We start from the raw sequence: 15,412 nt of genomic DNA, 5'->3' as shown, positions 1-15,412 counted from the left end.
TAAAATGAGCTGAAGAAGAAAATGGCAAGTTATTCCAGTATCTTTCCACAAAGAGTCAGGTACAACTGAACAACTTGGCATGTCCAGAAATGCTTGAAATTAAAAGACTTGGGTGAAATTAGTGCCCCCCCCCACCCAGGAAAGAGAAATCATTTACCCAGAAAGTAAACACGATGGGGCAGGTTTTCTCTTCCCACTTTGCCATGTGCAGTGAGTGTCCTGAAAGCCTCAAAGGTGAGAATCATTTTCTTCTTTAGATTTTTCTTGCCTCACAAAATTTTCTGTGACTCTTAATAAGGATGCCAAGTTGTGGGAAATCATTTCAAAGAGCCTATAGTTTGGTCTGTATTGCCAGGGCTGCAGTTCTACAAAATGTTCAATGCAGTTATGATTCTTCCCTACCATTAAAGTAAAAATCTTCAGTCAGGTGATTAGAATACTTCATTTTATGTAATCTTTTCAGAGAATTAGTCAATTTAAGGGGAAAAGGAGTACTTAAAAACAAAAGATGGCATTTTTCCTTTAAAAAGAGAACATACAAAATGTAAACTTGAAACCCAATAATTGGTCATTATTTGCTTTTATAAGAGGATTCTCAAAGTAACCAGCTCCCCTAATATATTTAAAAATATTTTATTGTAAAATATTCCACTTATGCTACTTCTAGAGTGCATGATTATTATCAAAATTGGGACATGCCTAAAGTAACCCTATCTACATGCCTAAAGTAACCCAGTCAGGTAGCTGTGCTTGAAACGGGCAGCCTTTCAGAGCAAAGGAAAAGTAGAGAACACTTTTCTCTTCTGTCCAGTTTTTGCCTGTTTGAAATGCTTCTCTTGCAACCTTAGTTCAGAAAGTGGGACCTAGAGATTTGAGGGGGTTGGGTTGGGGGTCATGCTACCATTATGTGTTGATGTGAACCTTTTACAAGGAGCTGACAAACCCATCATCTCTTGAACTTTTCTTCTTTCCCCTCCTCCCCTACCTTATAATTAACTTGTAAGGCGTAAGTTAAAAGTGATGGAGGTGGGGGTGGGGAGGAATACTGTGTTTTAAGAAAACAAGAGGAACAATTCATTTAAACTTTTAAAGTAAACTGTTGTTCAAATTACTGTAATATTAAGAATTAGCTTGGTAGAGTAAAAAGGATACCAGACTGGGAGTCAGGGGTCCCAACATCCCTTCCAAATCTGAAATTCTGTGACTGAATTCCATCGTGGACTTTTATTGCCTGGCTGTGGGCAAATCACTTTCTGAGCCTGAATTTTTTCATTGGTAAGATAAAGATGGTAATGCTTCCACTACTTACCTCAGGAGTGTTGTGAGATTGTTTTTAAAACCTTAAATCCCAAAATAAAAGGAAGTTATTATGCCCTTCCTCAAGGAATTTGGGGCAATTTAGGTATATACAGAGGTGACAATAGCATATGATGTAGAAATGGAGTAAGTGCAAAAGAGAGAGTTATATTAAAATTCCATTGGAGGTCAGAGGATAAAGTCCTCACTTTTGACTAGGGTTATTGGGGAAAACTCTCTGGGGAGAGAGTTGGTATTTGAACTGGGCCTTGAAGGACAGGTAGGATTTCAACTCTCTCTGCTAATGGAGTTTTTGACAAAGTATGTCTTTTGTAACATACCATTTTGTTAATAGTGGAATTGTGATAATAGGTGTTTTGAGAGGCTTCAATGCTGGTTTCCAAATTATACAGATTGTTAACTTCTAATGGGCAATAACCACGTAGTTCCCTAGCACAGTGTTTCAGGCAATTATACATTTGATAAATATTTGTTTTTCAAATGAGAATGTTCAAATGATCGGCTTAGTTCTGGAAGAGAAGAGGAAGCTCAGGGATATGACTGTCTATTCTTGGGCATTTGCCCACATGCATTTTGCTTTGAGCTAGCAAAGGACAGACTAGGACAGGACAGAAGAGACTTGCTCAAGGTCACACAGATAGTTAACTCAGTCAGGACTAAAGCCCCAGCCTCCTGATGCCCAAGAGCAACAGTCTGCTGCCTTCCTTATGTAAGACCATGTGTGTGTAGACCTAGAAACTACTGTATTGAAGAGAAAAATTTTAGTAGCTACTCATGCAGCTCTGAAACACATGTGGTGCAATACCAAGTATAATTAAATATTTCTTGATGAAATAGATACTCATAGCTACATCTTCAGATTCAAAAGAAATAGATAGAGGGGTAGCTAGGTGGCACAGTAGATAGAGCTCTGGCCTTGGAGTCAGGAGGACCTGAGTTCAAATACAACCCCAGACACATGACACTTACTAGCCTTGTGACCCTGGGCAAGTCACTTAACCCAGATTGCCTCACCAAAAAACAAAAATAAAAAAAAAAAAGAAATAGGTAGATAAAGCAGACTGACATCTTTCCTTTTTTAAAGATACCTTGTCAAAACTTGAATCATAAAGCTAGGAGGGGTGGTAGAAATTATTTAGATCAACCCCCTCATTTTATACATAAGGAACAAGTCTGAACTGTCCAAGTGATTTATTCCAGGTCAGTGTAGAAAAGAGATTTTTCGAGTAATCTTGTTTATATAATTTCAGCCTATATATATCCCAAGATTGTTTTAGGGAGAAGTTTGAGATCGTTGAAATGTGAAATTATCCAAATTACCCAATCACCAGCCTGATCTCTTAGGCAGTTCCAGTCCCAGCCTTAGGATCTGAGTAAGGTATTTGTACTGGTAGACTAGCTGTCAGCAAATTGCACGACATAATCTGGACAAGAGGTGAGATTAACTTTTCAGTTCATTAACTTTATATATGGGTTCCATAAAGAAAAGGTTAGAACAAGGAGGAATGAAGTCCTTGGTTTCTTCTTATGACGCTGTGTTGCTAGTTCCATTTCATTTTCCGTATTCTTTTCTGCATCTTCAGATTTAACTGTTGTCTTCTGTCTTCTGCAAATATAATTCTCTTGTTGCCTTGTCAGGAGATGATGATGTTGGATTTGTACTGTCTCATCCATTGCCTCTTGCCAAACTCCTCTTATGACTGGCCTGAGATAATTGATTAGGTTTAGGGACTGTGAAGTTTTCTGTGAAATAGCTGCCTCGTAAAGGGATTGAATCTGAAGTCTTGGCCTCATTAGCATTTTGTTCTCATCACCAGAGCTAACTAGCTGCAGACAGAAAATATGACTTTCTACCCAAACTCAAACACAGAAGCCTTATATTTCAATTAAATTCAACATACATTGAAAAACCTATTACATGTTGGCCCTGATAGATGGGGAACATACACATCAATCAGCAAGCATTTATTTATCACTTACTATGTGTCAAATACTGTACCAGCACAAGAAAGGCAAAATTGGAATAGTCTCAGCCTCTGCTTGACCTTATATCCCTCTGGAAGGATATAGCATGTATATATACATGTAACTATAAGAATTTGAACATTGGTAAAATTTCTGTCATACTTGCAGTGTAAGAAAGTGTTATTCTTGGCCTGGTAACTATTTGTTGTCTTTGAAGACCTGTATTTTGTCATGGTCTCCTAAAATACCACATTTAGTTTGGGTAAGAGTTTGCACCCTCATTGAGTATCTGTTTGCAGCCATTTTTTCCCCACCTATAAACATCAAATCTATCAAATAATAAAAAATTATAATCATAAAAAGTTATCTTAATACTTGTGTGGTGTTTAAGTGTCTGACGTATATAATGTATCAGCTCAGGTAAACTGGAGAATAGAATCGTGTCACCTGTATCATATCACATCTTGCAAAATACCTAGTTTTTTCTTCTTATTTTGCTTTTTTTTTTTTTTTTGTGAGGCACTCAGGGTTAAGTGACTTGCCCAGGGTCACACAGCTAGTATCAAGTGTCCGAGGCCAAATTTGGACTCAGGTCCTCCTGACTCCAAGACCAAAGCTGTATCCACTACGCCACCTAACTGCTCTAAGATACTTAGTTTTTTGCACATATGTGATTGAAGGTGCTTTTACAAAACACTTGATCATGATATAGTAGCCCATATATCATTTTGCCTTTTGTGTCATTAAAATCTAATATTCTGTAATGCCATAGTATTTATGGTAGTATATGTAGAAGTAAAGGTATAGAGCCGGAAAGGAACTTAAGAGAACATTAAGTATACCCTCTTATTTTGCTCATGAAGATAGTAAAATCCAGAGGGAATATTATTCATACTATGTCACATAGATAAGTGTCAAGCTGGAATTCAAACTCAAGTTCTGTGTCTCCAGATGCAATGCTTTTAGAGGCTACACTCACTCAAATTTTAATGAATATTTAATGCCTGACTAAGTGATCATTGGATCACAGATTTGAACTGGAAGGAACCTCAGAGGCAATCTAGCCCAGTTTCCCTTTTTAGATAAGGAAACCAAGGCCCAGAGACTTTAAATAACTTATTCAAAGTTATAGTGGGCATGCTTCTGCATTTCTGATAAATGCAATGAAGGTCTGTCATATAGCAGGACAGAAACTATATTAACATTTAGAGTCACAGATACCTAAGTGGTGCAATGAATAGAGCGCTGTGGCTAGGGTAAGGAAGACTCTTCTTCCTGAGTTCAAATCTGGCCTCAGATTTATAGGCTGTATAAGTGACCCTGGGCAAGTCACTTAACCTTGTTTGCCTCAGTTTCCTCATCTGTAAAATGAGCTGGAGAAGGAGATGGCAAACCACTCTGGTATCTCTGCAAAGAAAACTCCAAATGGGGTCATAAAGAGTCAGACACTATTGAGACGATTGAACAACAACAAAAATAACTAAGAAAAAAATATCATGAATAAGATTGTATATGACCTGTTTGAGGGTAGGGGTGTGTGATGCAGGCTATAAACAATACCTCCCAGGTACCGTTTTGGATAAATATACCTACTCCCTCTCCCAAAAATTATAATTTTAAATTTAAGCAGAAACCTGGTTTGTGAATTATTCTTAGCACTTCAGCCATACACATGGTGATGTGCATTGCTTTGATCAGTTTTAGACTGTATGTTTCTATAGGACATGATTATTTGTTTAACTTGGTATATGATAAAATAGTATCTGATGAACAGTATTTTTCGGAATATCTAGACTAGCCACTAGTTTTTTCGGTATAATACACAAACTTCTTTGCTTGAGGTCTCTAAGAGATGAAAAAGAGTGGGATCTATGCTCCTGGGTGTATGGAGATCTGTGCATCCTCCATGGGCCCTAGGTCTGGAGGTGTCAGAAGACCCCCCAGGCAGCGGTGGGAGAGGGCCCCATGGTATGTGGAGGTGTCCCTGAGGAGCTACCTGAAAGGGGTCAGGCCAGTCTTGTCCTGACAACAATCTGTCCTTTTCAAGATATTACTGTGGACTTCACCCAGGAGGAGTAGGAACACCTACATGCAGCTCAGAAATCTGTACAAAGACGTGATGCTGGACAACTCTAAGAACTTTATCTTCCTGAGGTTTCCAGTTTCCAGGCCACTGGTGATCTCCCAGCTTGAAAGAGAAGTAGTGTGGATGCTGGGCACAGAAGTTCCAAGAAGGGCCTCTTTAAGTCCCTTATGTCAGAAGAGTAGATGTGAAACCAAGGCCTCTGTGCTGAAGCTGGGTAATTGTATAGTAGAGTCATCTAAGAAAAAAACTCACAGTGAAGAGTAATGAATGTGGCAGAGCCTTAAAGCAGATTAATTAGCGAACCAATCAGATGGGACACCTTATTATGCATCAGAAAATTCATACTGCAGCGAAACTCTTTGAATGTAACAAATGTGGAAAAGTCTTCGATTGCAACTCAGGTTTTATCATGTGCTGGAGAATTCACACTGGAGAAAAACCCTGTAAATGTCATGAATGTTGGAAAATTTTTAATCCCAGGAGGATTCTTACTGATCCTCACAGAATTCTTACAGGAGAAAAACATTATAAATGTAATGAATATGGAAAGGCCTTTTGCTTCAACTTGTACATCAAAGAATTCATAATAGAGAGAAATCCTACAAATGTGATGAGTATGGAAAGCTTTCAGAGAGAGGAGAGCCTTATTAGACATTAGAAATTTCATATTGGAGAGAATGCCTGTAAATGTAATGAATGTGGGAAAGCCTTCAGACAAAAGGGATGCCTTATTATATGCATCAGGAAATGCACAGAGGAGGGAAATCCTATAAAGGTGATGAATGTTTCCAAGACTGTCAGCTTTACCTCTGGAATATCTGTGTGTCCATGTCCCCATTTCTCCTCTGGCACTGCCACCACTTGAGTGCTGGCCCTCACACCTGGACTGTTGTAATAGGCTGCTCTTAGTAGGTCTGCCTACCTCAAGTGTCTTCCCACTTCAGTCCACCCTCCATTTAGCCACCAAAGTGATTTTCATAAAGCACAGGTCTAACCATGTCACATCCCTACTCAGTAAGCTCCAGTGACTCCCTGTTGCCTCTGGGATCAAATACAGAATGCTTTGTTTGGCATCCAAAGCCCTTGATGACCTAGCCTTCTGCCTTTCCAGTCTTCTTACCCCTTACACCCTGCCATGTACTCTTTGATCCAGTGACACAGGCTTCCTCCTCCCTGTTCCAGGAACAGTGTCTTGGCTCCTGGCATATTCTCTGGCTGACCTCTGTGCCTGGAATACTCTCCCTCCTCAACTCCACCTACTGACTTTTCTGGCTTCCTTTAATACCCGACTAAAATCCTATCTTTTACAGGAAACCTTTCCCAACCCCTCTTAATTCTAGTGCCTTCACTCTGTTAATTATTTTCCTATTTATTCCATATATAGCTTGTTGTTCAGTTGTTTCAGTCATGTCTAACTCCTCATAAGCCCATTTGGCATTTTCTTGGAAAGGTACTGAAGTGGTTTGTCATTTCCTTCTCCAGCTTATTTTACAGATGAGGAAACTGAGGCAAACAGGGTTAAGTGACTTGCCCAGGGTCACACAGCTAGTAAGTATCTGAGGCCAGATTTGAACTCAGGTCTTCCTGACTCCAAACCTGGCACTTTATCCACTGTGCCACCTAACTGCCCTTGTATATGGCTTGCTTTTTCTATATTTGTTTGCATATTGTGTCTCCTTCATTAGAACTCAGGGATTGTCTTTGCCTCTTTTCATATCATCCCTCGCATTTAAAACAGTGCCCAGACATATTAGGTGCTTAATATTTACTTACTGATTGAGGGATAGCCTTAATATAATAAGAAAAATCATTGTGGAGAGAAAGCCTATACATGCAATGAATGTGGGAAATTGTTCAGCTGGAGGGGAAGCCACTATATGCATCAGAAAACTCATACTGGAGAAAATCCTAAAAATCTAATGAATGTGGGAAAGGCTTCAGCCAGAAGGGAAACCTTAATATACATCAGAAAATTCATTCAGAGGAGAAATTCTGTAAATGGAATGAGTGGGGAAAACCTTCAGCCAGCTGGAACACTGTAGTGTGCTTCAGAGAATTTATACCTGAGAAAACCCTACAAATGGCACGAATGTGGGCAAGCCTTGAAAGAAAGGATATGCTTTCTGTATATGACAGAATTAAGACTAGAGAGAAATTCTCTTAGTGCAACAGATAGAGAAAAGACTTCAGCCCAAGTTGTCCTTTATTTATCATAAGATAAATCAAAATGTAGAGAAACACATTCAAGGTAACGAATGTTGGATTGTTTTTTTTTTAAATTTTTTTAATTTTTATATTTTTTTGCTCAGAGAGGACTAAATTATGGAAACATTCTAAACCACAGAACTAAAATGATAGCGTTTAGAGTTAAAAGTGACCTTCGCAATCATGCTGTCTAGTCTCTTCATCTTACAGATGATGGTGCTATTGCACTGGGAAGTACAAATGTCCGCTTTTAGTCTCAAGACCGAAGTTCAGTGGGTCTGTCCTCTTTCCTGAAAACTGTTTTAATGAAGCACAAGATCACATTGCTTTTTAGCCTGCCCTTTCAGACTATTGGCTAATTGAGCTTGTATTTAGCTCAAGCCCCTAGATCTTACTGACAAATTGCTGTCAAACCATCTACCTTCTTTTTGTCAGTATGGAGTTGATTTTTTAAAATCCTGCCTTACCCACCCAGTGTGTTCTATAGCTCTGGTAGTTTTGTGCAGATTTGCGCAGATGCGGGCCATCCCTTTATCCTAGTCATTGAGAAAAACAATATAAACTTTATGGGCAGGATTTTTTTTTTTTTTAATAAACGTGAATCCATAGGACCATAGATTTAGAGCCAGAAGGAACTTTTCAGTACATCTAATCCAACCCTCATACTTTACTGATCAGGTGGTTGTTGTTTAGTCATTTTCAGTTGTGTCTGACTCTTTGTCTGACCTCTTTTTGAGATTTTCTTGGTAAAGATGAGGAAACTGAGGCAAACAGGGTTAAGTGACTTGCTCAGGGTCACACTAGCTAGGAAGTGTGTGAAGCTGGATTTAAACTCAGGTCTTCCTGACGCCAGGCCGAGTGCTGTAGCCATTGCGCCACCTAGTTGCTGATGAGGTACTGAGGCTTAAAGAGGTTAATGATTGCCCAAGATTACACAGGTAGTAAAGTAGCAGAGACGTGATTTGAACCCAGGTCATCTTGACTCTTAAGACATTGCTCTTTCCACTGTACTATCGTAGTAGGTGATTAAGAGGTGCTTCTTGAATGACAAGCCAATTACTTACTCTAGGACAGTCTGCTGAAGACCTTCTGCTAAATTGACATTGACCAGTTGAGTATAATTATTATAATAAAAACAACACACATGTATGTAACACTTAAAGGTGGGCAAAAAACACTTTACAGATATTATCTCTTATCTTAATAACCCGGGGGGGGTGTGTAGGTGTATTATCCCCATTTTACAGATGAGAAGACTGAGGCAGAATTTAAGTGGGTGCCTGTGGTTACAGTGTAAGTATCTGAGGCTGGATTTGAACTCAGGTTTTCCTGACTCCAGGTCAGGTGCTCTATCCGCTGCACTCCTTAGTTGCCTTTTGAGGCTGGTCACCCAAACAGTTCCCAATGCATCTAGTTGAAATGTCATCTGGTCCAAATCTCTCCATCATTTCCATAAGAATGGCATGAAATAATTTATTAAAGGCCTTGCTATAGTCTGGGTTAATTATATTTGTAGCATTCTGTTTATTCATCAGTTTAATAATAACTTTTTTAAGGGATATAATATTAGTCTGTCATGACCTGTTTGTGATGAGTCCATGTTCAATTTTTGTGATTAACTTTATTTTCTAGATATTTACTATATCTAATAATACATTCTATACTTTTGAAAGATAACATTTGCTCTTTCCCAAGTCTCCAGTTCTTCTCTTCAGTTTTTCAGATATCAAAAACAGTGACTCAACAATCATTTAATTCTCTTTTTAGTTTTTATCAAAATTTTTATAAGCATTCATCTCCCTCCTAGTAAGAAAAGAAAAAGAAAACCCTCATAACCAATATGCATAGTTTAGCAAAACAGTTTCCCATCTTGCCAGATCCAAAAATGTGTGTTTTCTACTGCATTTTAAGTCCATCTTCTCTTTAGCAGGAGGTGGGGGATGATTCATGTAATCTTCAGTCCACTGGAATCATGGTTTATCATTTCATTGATCCGAATTTAAAAATCTTTCAAAGTTATTTTTTCTCTCTAATATTGTTGGTCAGGTATAAATTATTCTAGTCCTACTTATTTCACTCTACATCAGTTCATTGAGCTCTTCCCAGTTTCCTCTGAAGCTGTCCATTTCATCATTTCATATGGCATCATCATCATCATAGCTAGCATTTATATTTTGCTTAAAGGTTTGCAAAGTACTTTACATGTGTTTTCTCCTTTGGCCCTCATAACAACCCTGTGGGGCAGGTGCTGTTATTCCCATGTTACAGATTAAGAAACTGAAGTGGAGGGAGAGGATTACTTGCCCTGGTTCACATAGCTAGCAAATGTCAGAGGCAGGATTTGATCTCAGTTCTTCCTGACTCCAAGTCTAGCACTCCATCAGTTGTGCCGCCTAGCTGCCAACAATAAATTCTATTCCATATACCATAATTTGTTTAGCCATTTCCCCAATAGGTTGCATACCCTCTTTGTTTCCAGTTTTTAACTAATACATATTTGTACATATGCATCTATTTCCTCTTTTATTTATTTCTTTGGGGATTTAGACCTAGTAGTGGTATAAACATACAGGGTCAAATTGTGTATGTGCACAAGTTAGTGAATTTTGGTGCATGCTTGTTTTCCCAAAGCCTCTGCAACATTTCTCATCTTTTTTTTAGATTTATTTTTCCTTTTTTTTTTTTTTTTAAGGCAATCGGGATTAAGTGACTTGCTCAGGGTCACACAGCTAGTAAGTGTCAAGTGTTTGGTCTGAGGCCGCATTTGAACTCAGGTCCTCCTGACTTCAGGGCTGGTTCTCTACCTACTGGGCCACCTAGCTGCCACATCCACTGGGCCACCTAGCTGCCCCATCCATGTGCCACCTAGCTGCCCCTGCTTGACCCATTGCTAAAGGGAGATGTGTGTCACTGGCTTTTTGTGATGAGCAGTTCAAATGTACCTACACAGATAAAGCCATTTTTTAATCTGCAAATGCTTTATGTAAAACATGAACCTCGTGGGTCTCATGCTTAGTACATGTAGGAGTTTGCAAGTTTCAGCTTTTGGGGGTGGGATTTGAGGTAGTTATTTTTTTTTAATTATCTATTTTCTTCAGTAGAAAAAGAAAAACGCAGCAGTGATGCCTTTTATGGTGTAGTAGAAAGTGCCCCTGCCCTTATGACCTGGGCTTAAGCCCCAACTCTGTTATTTACTTCTTCGTCTTGTGCAACTTGTAATTTACTTAACTGTGTGTCCTCGGGATGGTCACTGTCCATTTGTGGGCCCTAGGTTCTTTCTCTCTAAAATGAGGGGGTTGGCTAAGATGATTTGGAAGCCCTTTTCTAGCTCTCTAAGTTTTGTGACTTCTTTCCTGAGCCATCACGAACTATTGATCCCATTATTGAGATCAAGGAATGTGGTTGCCACTTTTTTGAAGTATTTATCCACAGTCTGAAAACACAGCTAGGTGGTGCATTGGATAGAGTGCCTGGCCTGGAGTCAGGTAGACTCATGTTTCTCAGTTCAAATCCAGCCTCAGACATTAGCTGTATGACCCTGGGCAAATCACTTAACCCTGTTTACCTCAGTTTCCTTATCTGTAAAATGAGCTAGAGAAGGAAATGGCAAACCACTCTTTACCAAGAAAACCCCAAATAGGGTCACAGAGTCAGACACAGATGAAATGACTAAAGGACTACAAATTTGGGGAAAGTGATGTGTTTTTCTGTCACTCAGGGAAACTTGGGGAAAGATCTCTTTAAGAAGGAAGGACTGAGCTGAGCCTTGAAGGAAGCTTGAGGTTCCAAGAGGTAAGAAGGAAAAGGCACGGGGCACAGGGGACAGACAGCCTGCAGTAGGAGGCTCCTGAAGCTTCTTGGCCAGAAGAGTGACAAGGTCAGACTTAGATTTAGTAATGTGATTTGGCAGGTGTAGAGGCCACATTTGAGAGGGGAGGGAGAACAGTTAGGCCATGGCAGCGGTCCACATGAGAGGTGATCTGGCCTTGTACTAAGGAGATTGTGGTACGAGTAGAAGGCATGAGTTCATCTGTTACTAGGAACCAGCATTATATGTAACAGCGATAAAACACTGACCATTCTGAGAGCTGGGCGTCATGGACTGGGTTATAGGATGTGTAACCTTTAATGGGGGTGGGGGAGCAAAGAGGAAGAGGGAAGCCCTGCGTAAAGCATAACGCTTTGGGAGAGCAGAGGCAGCATGAGGCCCCAGCAGTTATCAAAGAAGGGGTGATGAGAAATAGCAGAAGGAAGAAGAATAAGAAACAGTGGGGGGAGGGGGAGGGGGACTTAGTCATCTGTCCGGTCTTGTTCAACCTAAGCTATCTGACTTTTCCCATAGATGGCAGAAGTGTAGCTAAAACCCCAAAATACAATTTCCCCCACCCCTCCCTCCCTCCGTGTTTCACCAGTTGACTCAACTTGGGGGTAAATATTCTCATCAGGGCCTGTGGGGAAGTACCATTTTTAAGATTTGTGGTGAAAGATTTATCAAATTAGTTCAACAAATATTTATATGTTACAAGCTGTTAAGTACGACACTAGGTGCTTGGTGATTTAGCTGTATAGCAATTGTCCTGTGGTTTCCCTGCTCTCTAGAAAACTAGTGAACGTGATTTTTTTCTATTCTTTGGCATTTTACTTTGCATGACTTTACTACTTTGGTGCTGTTGAAATAAAGACATTCATTCTGTTTGCTGCTACTGGCTCATTCAATGTTGACCAGCTATATCCAGATCCTACAGCCTTATTTTATAGATGAGGAAACTGAAGTGAAAAAAAGTGATTGCTTGGTTCCAGTAACAGTGAGTTAATGACAGAGCTCTGGCAAGAATCCAGGTTTCCTCACTCCTGTTCTGTACTTTCCTCTATATTATGCTTATATCATAAGAGGTGTAGGATATGATCTGGAACTTGAAGATTGGATCACTCATGTAGAAGAGAATAAAAATTTCGAGGCAGGGAATAAATTTGGCACCTATGGGAAAATAATTTGACCTAGGGTTTGTGCTGGGAGTCAGAGCCACTGCTGACTTAGATCTCGTGCATTCTTCCCCTCTTTACCCCACTTCAGTACCTCCATCCATCCCTTCCCATCTCCTTGCCTAGTTGGATTCTGGAGATTTAGGGTACCAAGGTCCTTTCTCCACCCGCTGCACACTGTCAGCCCACCAGCATTGTCTGGTTTCCCAAATCAACATAAGTTCTCTACATCTTATTTATGTCCAGGATGCCCCATGGAGTCCCTAAGTCATTCAGTTAGTAAGCAAGTAATTAAGCATTTACTATGATTCAGGCACAATGCTAAGCACTGAGGATACAAAGAAAGGGGGAAAATATGTCCATTGTTTCAAAGAGCTCACATTCTAATCTGGAAGACAATATGCAGAAAATTATAGACATACAAGATAGATACAAAGTAGAGGGAAGGTAATCTCAGAGGAAAGGCATTTCTAGTGGGAAAGACAGCGAAAGGCTCTTGTAAAGGGTGCCATTTTAGTTGAGTTTTGAAGGAAACTAGGGAAGCCAGTATTGTAGGCAAAGAGCAGTATGAAGGTGTTGCTGGAGTAGAACATATAGGGACAACAGTGCAAGAAGAATGTCAGGACAGACTGTGCCCTTTCAGTACTTTTATTCCCAAAGCACACCCTGCCCCACAGCCCTGGTATTCTTGGCACACTTAATCTCTCCCCTTCTCCTCTCCTCCCTTTCTTCTTTCCCCTCCCCTTCATAGGCACTCCCTGCCTCTCTCCCTTCCCATTCCCAGCTAAACTACAGGGAGCACAAAGCTCCTTCCACCCCATTCCTAGGATACTTCTTCCACTCCTATGCCAGAACAAGGTGGGGAATAAATCCTGTAATTCAAATTTTTAAAAATTTACAATGTAAAAGATCTAAGAGAGAAAATCATTCCAGAAACCCATTTTGAAACAGCAATGGATAAGATGAAAAAGTAGCATAAAAATTAAAGTATATAAAAATATATCTAATAAATTAAAGCAGTTGGAAAAATATACAGGAATACATGAAGTAACAGTTATGGAAATTGAAAAGTGATATGTAGAATCTTAAGGCATCAATCATAGCCACAAAGAACAAACTCACTGAAACCAAGTCAAGATCAATAGATAGTAAAAGACAAAATTGAAGAATAAATCCAGGTAGCATGAGAACAAAAAAAGGGAGAAAACCAACTAAAGTATATAGGTGAAAATCCCTGAGTCCCTGAAACACAAAGCAAAGATTACAAACAGTAGAATACATTGAATTTCGAGAAGAAACTGAAAAAAGAGGGGAAAAACTGGACACTGCATTTTGAGGACTTGATTAGAGAAAATGTTTTCTAGTGGATTAGATCATGAAGTGTTCTACAAATAGATTACAGAGGATACCAGCAAGGAGAAATTGCAGCTTTGATTTCACCAAGATAAATCATAAAACTACAGAATTATGAAAACAAAGAAAATAGTTCTCTGAATCCAGAAATATCAACTAGAACATCATTTTTTTAAAAAAGGAAAATGTCAACATTGAATAAAAATATACAGAAGTCTTAATTACATATACTGTAAATTTTGCCTTTTTTTTTTGGAAAACAGAAGGGTTCATTTTCAGAACAGCCAGGACCTGAAAGAATTGATCAGTAGAAGTCCGCAACTAAGAGACAGCATGACACAGTTGGTAGAGAGCTGGCCTCCAATCCGGGGAGACCTGGGCTCAGGTCCTGCTTCTGACGCATACTTGCTGTGTTATCCTAGACAAGTCACTAAGCCTCTGGGTGCCCTAGATGCTGCTGAGGTGCCAACCAGCACTGGTAGAGGGAGCTTCCTCTCCTGCAGTTTCCTATACCATTGACATCACAGGTCCACTCCTTATGCCCACCCACAATTAAAGATAGCTTTTTGAGCAAGAGAAGAGGAAATAGAAATTGATCAGAGACACTAAAAAAAGTAATTATATACATTAGACCTATTACCTCCTTTAATTTAGATTTAACGTAAATACAGATGTAATAATAAGATCTAATATTTTCTAACTATAATAGAAATAACAAGATTATGGTTTTGACTTTTAATGATATAGAAGGCAGAGGACATTCAACACAATTATCTGATTAAAAATGTTTTACTTGGAAGAGAAAACAAAAAATGTTTTACATGGAAGAGAAATAATAACACAAGGCGGGTTGGGCAGGGGAGAAAGGAGCCAACAATCCCAAAGAAAACGTTTCTCCATCTAGACTAAGAAGAGGGCTAAATCTAAGGGGAGTTTAAGAATTAGCAGTTTAAAAAATAGAACTATAACTCAATTTGTTTGCTAGTTTTAAGAGTAGAAATAGCTATTGAGGGTTAAGACAGCACTCTATGCACAGCACCTATAATAACAGCAAGACAATGACGAAAAATAAGTTATATTTAGGTAAATTTTGTTAATATGTAGATACTAAGCTTTTAGTACAACAGTTACTTTTTTAATAAGAAAATTTATTACAGCAATACCTCATTTATCTAGCACCTTTGGAGACAATAAGGTCTTTCACAAAAGTGAATTTTCCATATGACAGAAAACCTTTAACAAGTATAGCCTTTAATCTTAATGTATCTTTCTAAATATATCCTACAACTTCCTGCCTTAAAGAGTACAGAGAAGTAATTTAACCTTCAGATGATGACTCTAAGTGTGTGATAGTGATGCCCTTAGGGTCTATTAAGGTAGGGCTGTTTAATTCTAAACGTTTCACAGCAGTTTTGTTTTGTTTTTTTAAATTTCGTTCATAATATGTCTGTCTCCTGCTTTGTTAGATTACCACCTGTCTTTTTTTGTTTCTACCCTTCTAAT

The 15,412-nt window shown here is 39.1% G+C and overlaps 1 protein-coding gene across 1 annotated transcript in view; it reads left to right on the top strand.

Annotated features, from left to right (window-relative positions):
* Positions 1–15,412, top strand: part of LNPEP (leucyl and cystinyl aminopeptidase) — a 125,703-nt gene that overhangs the window by 37,025 nt on the left and 73,266 nt on the right. The gene's annotated exons all lie outside the window — the stretch shown is intronic.

The sequence above is a fragment of the Vombatus ursinus genome, unplaced genomic scaffold (genome assembly GCF_900497805.2).
Source record: "Vombatus ursinus unplaced genomic scaffold, bare-nosed wombat genome assembly UNPS02014828.1, whole genome shotgun sequence".
In the NCBI taxonomy this organism is placed as follows: Eukaryota; Metazoa; Chordata; class Mammalia; order Diprotodontia; family Vombatidae; genus Vombatus; species Vombatus ursinus.
This window is presented reverse-complemented; position numbering and strand designations above follow the sequence as displayed.